The sequence below is a fragment of the Choloepus didactylus genome, chromosome 6 (assembly GCF_015220235.1).
Source record: "Choloepus didactylus isolate mChoDid1 chromosome 6, mChoDid1.pri, whole genome shotgun sequence".
Lineage (NCBI taxonomy): Eukaryota > Metazoa > Chordata > Mammalia > Pilosa > Megalonychidae > Choloepus > Choloepus didactylus.
Window position 1 is genome coordinate 126658306 of NC_051312.1, and position 10795 is coordinate 126669100.

Consider the following 10795-nt stretch of genomic DNA (forward strand, 5'->3'; position numbering starts at 1 on the left):
AGAATACATTAAAAACTCCTACAACTCAACAACAAAAAGATAAGCACTCTAATTAAAAAATAGGCAAAGGACTTGAATGGACATTTCTCCAAAGAAGATACACAAATGGCCAGTAAGCACATGAAAAGATGCTCAACATCATTAGGGAAATGCAAATTAAAACTATGAGATTCTACTTCACACCAACTAGAATGGCAATTATTAAAATAAACAGAAAATAACAAGAGCTGGAGAAGATGGGGAGAAATAGGAACCTTTTGCAATACTGGTGGGAGTGTAAAATGGTGCAGCTGCTATGGAAAACAGTTTGGCAGTTCCTCAAAAAGTTAAATATTGAATCACCACACTACCCAGAAATCCCTCAAAAGAATTGAAAGCAGAGACTCAAACAGATGTTTGCACACTGATGTTCATAGCAGCATTATTCACAATAGCCAAAAGATAGAAGTAAATTAAGCATTCTTTTTCCTTCAAGAGATGAATGGATAAACAAAATGTGGCATATGCATACAGTGGAATATTATTCAGCTGTGAAAGAAGTGAAGTTGTAATACATGCTACTGTGGATAAATCTTGAAGACATCATGTTGAGTGAAATAAGCCAGACACAAAAGGACAGACAGTGTATGATTCCGCTTATATGAAATAATGAGAATATGCAAATTCACAGAGACAGAAAATCAAGTACATGTTACCAGGGACAGGGAAGAGGGGGAATGGGGAACCAATGTGTAATGGTGCAGGGTTTCTCTCTGCGGTGATGGGAAGTTTTGAAAATGGGAGGAGGTAATGGCAGCACAACGTGGTGAATGTGATCAGTGCCATTGAATCATACGCTTGGGAGTGGTTCAGATGAAAAAATTTTAGTTTGTATATAGGTTACTCCAATTTAGAAAGAAACAGTGAGAGACCAAGGAGATAATGAGAATTAAATGCAATACATGATCCTGGCCTGGAACTAATAATGGAAGAGAAAATGCCATAAAGTCATTATTGGAACAACTGAAAAATTGAAATATGGACTGTATGCTTTATATCAATGTTAAATTTCTTGAACTTGATAGCTCTACTTGATAGCTGTACTTGAAGTGGTTATGTAAGTCACTGACCTTGTTCTTAGGAAATGTATATGGAAGTGTTAAGTGTTACAAGAGCATGATATATGCAACCTACTCTTAAATATTCAGAAAGTAGAGATAAATATAGATAAATAGGTAGATAGAAAGAGAGCAAGAAAGAGGGAGGAAGGAAAGGAAGGAAAGGAAGGAAGGAAGGAAGGAAGGAATGAATGAATGAAGGAAGGAAGGAAGGAAGGAAGGAAAGAAGGAAGGAAGGAAGGATATAATAAATGTGACCAAATGTTAATAGTTGGCAAATTTGGGTCTCTGAGGGAGGAGTACGTTGGAGTTCTTTGTATTGTTTTTGTATTAGTTTTGTAATTGTCCTGTAAGTTTGTAGTTATTTAAAATGAAAAGTTTTTAAAGAAGTCTGAGAGACATGCTTCTCCTCTACTTCAAACCTTTCAAAGGCTTGCTATTGTATTCAGAAAAAAATCAAATCTCATCACCTTTGGAAACCTGGCAGGTTTTCTCGGCTCCATTGTCTGCCTTTCCCACTTTGCTCAACCACACTAACTTTTCTGTTCCTTAAACAGGACAAAGTTTTCCCTTCTTAAAACTTTGCACCAGTTTCCCTCTTTATCTATGATGTGCTTAACTTAGACATCAGTGCTTGGCAGAACTTACCTGATCATCAGCCTAACTCAGCTCCCCAATTACTCTCTTCCAGCTTACTGCTAACATTTTTCCTGCTTGGGCTTATTGTCTGCCTCTCCCACAATATAAGATCCACGAGGGCAAAGGCCTTGCCAGCTCTTCACAGCTGCAGCCCAGAGCTTAGAACAAGGCCTGGCACAGAGTAAGTACTCAGCGAATCCTTGTTAAATGAATAAATGGATAAATGAATAGGCATTTCTTATAGAAGAGTTGACAGTGGAAGTTCGCTCTTGTAGGGAAGGGCTTTTTGGGCAAAGAGAACAGCACAAGTGTAAATGAATGAGGAGAGTGGTTGGACAGCCTTCTGTACATCCCATCAGGGCTCTTTGTTTCACTGGAATTGCTTGCCTAATTGTAATTGCAAGCACTGTAATTTCTGAGGGCAGGGGCCTTATCTATCTTGCTCATTACTGTATTTTCAGTGTCCAAGCCAATTGTGAGTGCTCAAAAGTTATTCAGTGGATGAATGAAGGGTCTAAATGATGGGACAATGGATACAAGACTGGGAAAACAGTGTGGAGCTTCATTGTCAAGGGCCTTGAATGTTGAGCAACAGGGTCTCTATTTTGTCTTGTAAACAATGAGGAGCCCTTGGAGGTTTTTCTTGTTTTTAAGGGACATTTGGGTAGTTTCCAGAATGTTTTTAAGTGAGGGTAGAGTATACTTAAGGTTGTTTTCTAGAAAGAGTATTCTAATGGTGGGGGGAGGCAGCATTGGAATGAGAGTTCATATAAAGAAGAGAAAAGGAAACAATAGGGGATTCTTTCAATAGTACAGGAGAGAGATAATGGCGGGAACTAAGGAAGCAACAGTGAGAACGGAGCGGAGGTCATGGATTCAAGGTATTTCTGAGGTAGAGTTGACAGGAAGGAGTTGGTAATGGATTGGACGTGGTCTCTGTAGACAAAAGCTTGGTGGGGCAGGTAAGTTAATAAAGTAGAGGTAAAGCAGTGAAGGCAAGACATATAGAGGGGTCTTGTGGGGAGTATGGCAATAAAGTTTGGGGTGAGTTTAGAGTGGTGAGGTGGTACAGGATCACTAAGTGCTTCTGGTGTCTGGCAACATACTAATCCAAGAGGTACAGCTCTTCTGTTGAGTCAATACAGTGGTGGCTTGGAGCTTTGTATCACAAAAAACATGTTCTTAATCTCAATCCATTCTTGTGGGTGTGAACCCATTGTAAATAAGACTTTTAATGAAGTTATTTTAAATAAGGAGTGCCCCACCTAAATCAGGATGGGTCTTAATCTTATTACTGTAGTCCTTTTTAAGCAGAATGAAATTCAGACACATAAGGAGAAGGCCACAAGAAGATGGAAGTTAGTGGAACCCAGAGAAGCCATGTGCATTGCCATGTGACAGAAAAACCAAGGACAGAAGATCATGGACAGCCAGCCCTGGAATGCCACAGTCTTCTGGAAGAAAGCAATCCCTTGATGATGCCTTTATTTTGGACTTCTCATAGTTTCAAAACTGCAAGCCAATACATTCCCATCATTTAAGCCAACCCACTGCATGGTATTTGTTTTAGCAGCCAGGAAACTAAAACAGTACATGATCCTGTGCTTGGGCAGTTGCTACCAACTGATCTGAATTAGCTCTTGACTAATGCCTATTTGCCATCTTGGGGTTAGCCAAGAATTGTTGCTTTAGGACTATGAGAAATGAACAAGTCTATGAGCTGAGGAGAAGCAGCTACTGAAGAAGGAGAGAAAAGGTGCAAAGAGCAAGGAGGCTGGCATCGCTGATGAGGTGGGCGAGCAAAAGTGGAGAGGTCAGCTTGGAGGAGAGTCTTTCTTTCCTCTGAATAAAAAAATAATTGGTTAAGGATGAGTCAAGATGATGGTTGTTGGGATGCCCAGGAGACGGTGGGAACAATTTCCTTAGTCAAGTAGGAGGTCATTGCCACTGAAAGCAAAGTAGGGGATGTATGCTTTCCTGAAGAGAGTGATCAAGATACAGAGCAATCATATTTCTCTGTAGAACTGGACAGCACTTGATAAATTGTAATATCAGTTTGCCTTTTGGCTCTTTTCCCAGTAGGATACAAACTCCATGCAGGCAAGGGCTTGTCTGACTGATTCCCTACTGGGTCCCCAGCACTTAGAAGAGTGCCTAACACACAGTAGGGCCCAATGAATGTTTACTGAATGGATGAAAGAATGAATGAGGAAGAACATGATGACTAAGAGCAGCATGGAGGGCACAGCTGAGGTTAGAAGTAATCCCTCCTTCTCCTCTCACCGAACACTTCACTCCTTGTGTCTTCCAGCCTATGCATCTGAGTTATTTACAGTCAAGTTTTGTATTTCATACTGCATGGGACACCCATCAGGGCAAAGTCTGCATCTGATCCATCTGGTATGCGCACAACTTAGAAGGTGCTAAAAAATTATTGGCTGGATGAATGGATAGGAACGCTAAGAAGCTCCAGTTGTTACAAAGTTCCTTTTATGTTGCATTGAAATACGGCTTCTTGTGGCTTCCATACGTTGATTGAAATTTTGCACTTTGAAATAAATAAAGCTTCTTTTCTCTCCCTCTAATAGTCCTTCAAGTATTTGAATACTTGCGGTGTCTCGCCACATTTTTCCCCAGGTAAAGACACACATTCCTGGGACTGTCCCTTGTTTAACTGGTTTCCAAGCCCCCTGACTTCTGATGTCTCTGGGATGGGAGGTCCTTGGTATCTGGGGTTGTTACAACAACATCAGGCTGTGTCTCTGCAGAGAAGCCAGACATCCTTGGTCTAGAAACATATGGGTATGGCCTGAAGCCTGTTTTAGCCTCCATTTCTAAAGTTTTGAAGTCAACCTTTGTGTGAGGTCCTGTGAATCCTGTAATAGTGGCGAGTACCATGAATTGGAACTGATTTCTATGCTAACAATGAGGTACATCTCTGCCCAGCATGACCCATGACCCTGGGCCTGTTAAACTAGCTGCACTCTGCAGAGAGTTGTATTTTATTCCTTTTTGGACAACAGTGGGAGATGACAGGCAAGCACTTCTGGCATTCCCCCTCTGAATTTTAACAGATGAAGACAATCAATAAGGGGTCAGTATACCCCTGGTGTGGGGGCAGAGGGATCTAGCCTTTTTAGCACCGCTGTGCAGAAAGGCCTTTGGTTGAGGTTGCCTTGCTGAAATTTTCATTGCCTATACTTAGGCCCAGGTTATTTGGGGAGTACTTAGGCCCAGGTTATTTGGGGAGTTTGTTAACTCAGATCTCAGGTTCAGTCCAGAGGGTAAGAAAATGGCCTGCAAGTAACAAGGTGAAAACCCTTGTAGCTAACCCAGCAAGGTCTTTTTTTTGTTTTTAAAGAGATGTAATTAGCATATAATAAAATAGATCTTAGAAATTCAGTTAGAAGAGTTTTGACAGTTGTAGACACCTGTGTAACGACTACCCCAAACAAGATATAGAGCATTTCCATTGTCCCAAAAAGTCCCCTTGTGCCCCTTTCCAATCAATTCTACTATGCTCCTAACTATTTCTGACTTCTGTTGGTATAGTTTCTCTGTCCTGGAACTCCGTATAGATAGAATCACAGTATTATTTTTTTTGTGTCTGTCTTCTTTTGCTTAATACAATGCGTTTGCAAGTTTGTCATGTTGTTGTAGGTATCAATAGCTGATTCTTAGTAGCTGAGTGGTATTCCATTTCACGAATATACCACAATTTATTTATCCATTCTCCTATTGATTAATATGTAGGCTTTTAAAAGTTTTTGGCCATTATGAATGAATGAAAACTGCAATGAATATTGGTGGACAAATCTCTGTATCAACATATTTTTCACTTCTATGCAGTAAGTACCTAGGGTTGATGCATGTTTAACCTTTCAAAAACCTGCCCGTTTTCCAAAGTGGTTGTACCATTTAATACACTGAGAAGCAACGTAAAAATGGAGAAAAAGTTTGCACCACATCCTTTAGTGATGTCAGCCTTTAAAATTTTAGCCATTCTAGTGGGTATGTAGAGCTGTCATTTGTAGTTTTCATTTGAAGTCTCCTAATGACTATTGGTGTTGAGAGCTTTCTTGTGTGCTTACTTGTCAGTTGTATATCTTTGGAGAAATAGCTTAAGTCTTCTGCCTATTTTAAAAACTAGATTGTATTTTGATTCCTGATTTGTAGGATTTATTTATATATTATGGACTTGCTAGAGATGTACTGTGAACATTTTTCCCCAGTCTGTGGCTTATGTATTCATTTTCTTAATAATGTCTTTTGATAAGAAATATTTATTTTAATGGACTTAATTCTTAAGAGCATTTTTAAGTTTACAGAGAAATTGTGCAGAAAGTTTCCCATATTCCCCACTCTCTTGCCCCCTTGCATAGTTCCCTTTAGTTTTAACATCTTATTTTAGTGTGGTATATTTGTTACAACTGATGAGCTAATATTGACATATTATTATTAACTAAAGTTCATAGTTTACAGTCAGGCTCACTCTGTGTTATACAGTTCTGTGGGTTTTGACAAATTGATAACATCATGTATTCACCATTACAGCATACAGAATAGTTTTGCTGCCCTAAAAATGCCACTGCTCCACCTATTCATTTCTCCGCTCCTCCTGCTGAACCCCTGGAATCCACTGATCTTTTCACTGCCTCTATTTTTTTGCCTTTTTCAGAATGTCATTTAGTTGCAATCATACAGTATGTAGCCTTTTCAGACTGGCTTCTTTCCACTTATCAATATGCATTTAAGGTTTTTCCATGTCTTTCACTTCTTTTTTATTGCTGACTAATATTCCATTGTATGGATATACCACAGTTTGTTTAGCCATTCACCTACAGATGGACATCTTGGCTGCTTCCAATTTTTGGTGGAAATGTTTAATTTTGATGGCATCCATCTTATCAAATTTTTTTCTCTTCTATGGTTAGTGTTGGAGGGTCTTCTTTTCATGTGAGAGGTTGTTTTCAGCTGAAACACAGTAGGTCTGGGAGCCCAAAAAAACCTGGGAAAAATAATCAGGAGTGTGTGGGTTGGTAGTACCTTCACGTTTGAAGTGTCCAGGTGTGTGGCAGCTTGCTGCTCTGCAATGGAGTAAGGTTAGTTAGTAATCAAGAGACTTAGATTCAAGTCTTGGCTCAGCCATTTACAGTTTGGTAACCAGTACACTCATCTGAAAAAATGGGCGGTAATTGCATTTGCTCAGCCTGCTTCATGGAAAATGATGGGATTTGAATAAATTCTGAAAGCCATAATGTGCTCAACAAGTGATCATGAGTACTATAGTATTAGTAATCACCACTATTATCATCAACTCTTTCATAGTCAATCATCATGCTTATGTTCTCGATCCCCTCCTCCTTCCTCAACCCTCTCTTCTGACAATCTCACTGCTCAAGAACATCTGTCTCCGGGGGCCGCAGGAAGGAAAGGCTGCAAAACTCAAATCCACCTCTTGTCACTTATTTGAGTCTTATGTGCCAGGTAGTGGGTTCTGTGCAGGTGAAAGGCCACATGAGTGCCCAAGAGGTTGAGGATTAATGGGGATACAGAACAAACACCTGAGCAAGCTGTTCAGGCATTTGTTCACCTCTAATGGCTCCTTTCATAATTTTCCTCTGTGCATCCCATTTTTAACATACTTCTCTACCAAAAAACCTCTTTATGTGACATGAAGTAGTTTATCTTGCCAGGAGACAGACTATTTTTCTCAAGTTAACACATCACGTTCATGAATTGCAACCAAAAGTAATCCTTAGTTTGATATTGCCATTAGCCTGTGTAGGTTTATAGCTGGCTTTATTTTTAAAGCTGAAAATTATGTGGATATCTCCATTCCTTCCTGTGGGAAGCCCAAGAAGTTTGGGATCCCTGACTGAGAGTCCTTGCTTGAGAAAAGCTACATGGAGGTCAAATTTTTTTCTTGCTTGAAAGCCTAGTCCTTTTTCTTGGAAGGAGTGTAGGAAGTAGGCAGGGAATCTCTTTATGAAACAAATTGTCAATTTGTGATGGGAATAATTTATTTCCCAAGTTCTGGATTCTTGGAAACGTCTACTCCTGTTACACCGCTGCTGAGTTGGTGACTTGGGCTCCCTAGACCCAGAAATGTCATGCTGGGCCGTCACAGCCATGGCTCATCATGCAAGCCATCTACTGGCCAAACCTGGGGAGCCCACCGGACTGATAATCCCAGAAGCACCCCACAGTGGGGGATGCCAGCTCTTCTGGGCATGGTCTGATAAAATAGGGTGCTACACTGTCTCCCTCCAGAAGAAACTTATAAACTATAAAATCCATCCAAGAAAGCCAACAGTTTTGTTTTTCCTATCTCCTGAGTTTCTGGAAAAGCTGAAAGACTCCAGAGCAAATATTCAAATCCATTTTCTGTCCCTGTCCCCATATGGGGCCCCCAGGGTCTATGAGGGCATTTGGTCTGAGTAAGAGATATCATAATTGGGAGAGGGAGGAAATAAGGGCAGGATAGATGGGGGGAAGGGTGTCATCACCCACCTGGCTACAACCTCACTAAATAATGAATCCAACAAACAAAGGTTGTTAAGGAATATGACATGATCTCCGAGGTTTCAAAGTAGGAGAAGTCTCTGTTTTCTTGTTCTCTGCATGTATCTGAGAGAGGAAAGTTGGGGGGCAGGGTGGGGAGAAAGACAGCAGAGATAAGAGTGGCTGGTGTTAAATTACAAAGCAGAAAGGAAAAAGTCGAGAAACCAGGAACATGCAAAAGAAAGATCAGAGAGAGCTATTATTTTGCAATATGCCTGTTGCAGACAGACAGGCGGTACTGCACCTTCATCTTTCTTAACCTCAGATGCAGGGAAAGCCTTTGTGTAGCTTGTCAGTCCCAACAGGCAGAGGCTGCGGGTAAAGCCCTCTAGAAGCCCAGCAAACCCCACTCTGAATGAGAGGGTAAACTAGGGGAACACTGAAGACTTACCTTTATGTGTTAGAAAACTGACACATCCAGACCCATCCTAGCTACCGGCTTCCCAAACTGAGCCTGCTTTTGTCCCCCCACCCCCACCCCACACACACCAAGCGCCCCAGGCCATTAAAGGATAGAGGGAAGGTGGGCAGCTAGCTGCCAGAACTGCAAACAGCAGCGTGTGCGGGACCCCAACCTGCCCACATACTTGGCAGGCATCACCCCACACTCATGCCAACTAGAGCTGGTTGGAAAGTAAAAACCCAATCAATCGAACAGTTGTTTTGTCTACATGACACCAAACCAACCACTTATTTACATAGGTGCCACATGGCACTGAGAACTGTTTTGACTGAAACCAGCTACTCTGATGTGCATAGCTCGTGCTTGACAGTGTGGGGAGGGAAGGAAAGGCCATGTGTAAGACAATTCCTCAGACCCAGACTGAGTTAGACATAAGTGACCCAGGCAGACCCTGTGTGTCCCAGCCCTAGAGGACCAACAGTTTTTGTCCACTGCCATGGCTCTGAGTATATGGAAGGCATCCGCAGGTGTCCCTGAATGGGAGGTGTTGCAGAAAGCAGAAGGAACATCACCAGTTTTCCTTAGAACTAAGAGGACTGACACCAGGGCTGAACAGAAATAGATCCTCAGCTCAGAGTGGGTTTGGCATTTGAGAAATGTCTTAGAGAAGGGAGTCACTGGGTCACAACCTGGACTTGGCCTTACCCAGTGGTGGGTTCTGAGCGATCCTTGAATGACCAGCTTCTCAGGCAGGCGGATGACCCCGGGAAGAATGTGGCCCCTGGAGACAGCACTGAGGCACACTCTGCCCCTTGCCACCACGGCACCTTGGGCTAGAGGTCGCCTCTCCAGGGTCATTGAGGTTGATCTGTTCATTTCTAAGGTCACAGCAAGTGTCTCTGATCTTAATCTTTTGACAAAACCTAGAGGCAACATAAGGAGAAAGGACCACAAAATACATGACATCGGATTACTTCTCCCACGTCCTGCACACACACACATCAAGCCCTACATCCACAGAGCTGACCACCGGCCTCCCCTTTCTTCAGCTCTTTACTCAATCATCCCTTCTCAGCAAGGCTTCCCTGGATGCTTCCCTCAAATCTCACTACCACCCTCTGCTTCTGCCACTTCCATCTCTTTTTCTGCTTTGTTCTTCTCCTTGGCATTTACTGTCATCTAATATACTAAATATTTCTTTTTGTCTTATGTATCATCTGCCTTCCCCACTAAGGATGCAAACTCCATGAAGGCAGGAGCTTTCTCCTTGTCCACAGCTTGTTCATTGCTGTCCTACAGCAGCACAGACAAGGAGCAGGAGTGCAGGAACTGACCAATGCATATCTGTCAAGTTAATTAATACATTTTCTGTCTTTTACGTAGAACAGGTATCTCCATTTTATTGAGGAAATTGGAGGTGTTTCTCTGCTTACTGACTACCAACATTTTGAGAAAACCCATTTCTAGTGTCTAAGCTCAGAGGAGCAGCAGCTGTCACTTCCAGCACTGGGCCTTCTGCTGGGGAAGGGTCCTCATGTTCAGCAGCCATGCCTCCAAGAGGTGGGTCCACTCGTGGTGTCACCACACACATGCTTTCCTCTCAGATGTCAGCCTGGCTGGAGGGCCTCCCCTGGGCAAGGATCTCTCTGTCAAAAGTATGCCTGGGGACGGGGCTGCTGCCCAGTGAGCAGAGCCCAGGGGACATTAGTGGGGCTGCAGGTTTGGGTGGCTGTGGTGAAGAGCAGTTTCCAAGCAGAGGTAATGGGGTTGGACCAGCCTCTAGACAGGAGAGGAGCAAGTGCTTAACCTACTTGTCCAGGCCCAGAGGTGGAAGCGGGCAAGTAGCCAAAAGAGACGGTCCTTATGGTTGGAACTCGCTGTGGGGAGGGCTGTGGCCTTGAGGAGCCCAGAAAGGACATGTAAACTGTCACCAGGGCCAGCAGAGTAGCCTGAGACGGGTGGCTCAGCTCAGCCGCGGCATCTGTACCCTGGGTAGAGATCGGATGCGCCTGTGAGAGGGCTCTGGGTGCTGGACAGTAGGGCAGTCCAAGGGAGCAACGTGGAGAATGGATTTAATCCCAGAAGTTCAGTT